Source organism: Marmota monax, unplaced genomic scaffold, assembly GCF_021218885.2.
Source record: "Marmota monax isolate L192 unplaced genomic scaffold, Marmota_monax_Labrador192_F-V1.1 WCK01_AAM20220418_F8-fsc00017, whole genome shotgun sequence".
Lineage (NCBI taxonomy): Eukaryota > Metazoa > Chordata > Mammalia > Rodentia > Sciuridae > Marmota > Marmota monax.
In genome coordinates this window covers 24,072,745-24,073,760 of record NW_026695241.1, presented here as the reverse complement: position 1 = coordinate 24,073,760, position 1,016 = coordinate 24,072,745, and positions in this window count along the sequence as shown.

The following is a 1,016-nucleotide window of genomic DNA, read 5'->3' as shown; positions in this document are numbered from 1 at the left end:
GATTATGTTCTATATGATACATATTCTTTGCTATTTATTTATATTTGCTGCATGCCTTATATGAATACATATGCTTAAGGAGTAAATACACTCTTTATGTGTCAGACACAGGATTTGGAAGCATCTGTATTTTCCTGGTCTATAGAATAGTACCCCACAACTGCTCTGTTACCTCCCTGGCTATTCTTATTCTATTTAGGATACTGGCTCCTTTTCCTCTCTTTTATTTACAAATTCAGCAATCCTAAATTCCATGCCTCATCTTTGCCATCTTCCTGCTTTTTACTCTCCAGATGGTCTCATTCACACAGTAGCTACAATGTCCATCTTAGGTTAATATACTTGCAAAGGAGCCTACTCCAGACCGCCCTTCTAAACTCTAGGGAGTTTATGCAAATGCCCATGGGATAGCCCCAGCCTACTATTCTCTTTTATTTTTTTTCAGTTTACTATTCTATGTCTCAGATTGAAGATTTTCACTCCTCCTTGTATTCTTGATCTTAAGTAAGAAACCTTTCCTCTCCCTCTTCCTTACTGACCACATTCTATCCAATGCCAAATCTTACCATCTTTCTCATGCACCTTTCTTGAATTAAGAGTCATCTTTGCATTTCCAAGGCTACTCTTTTAATCCTAACACCCATTCTGTCTTGCCTGACTAGAACATATTGCTAAAGGGTTTTGATTTGGTTTTTTTTCCCCTGGTACTGAGGGTTGAACCCAGAACCTTGTGCATGCTAGGCAAGCACTCTACCATGGAGCTACATCCTCAGCCCCCACCACAGACTTTTTTTTTCTTTTTTTCATTTTATTTTGAGACAGGATTTCACTGAGTTTCCCAGGCTAGCCTATAACTGTATCTGGGATTACAGGTGTACGCCACGATACCCAGTTTAGGATAATGTTTTTTTAGATACTGTTTTCTTGCTCTAAAATGCTACTGACTTTACCTTTTGCTCATAGGATGAATTGTAAGTCAGCTTTACCCCAAACTGAGACAGTTAGGGACCACCATG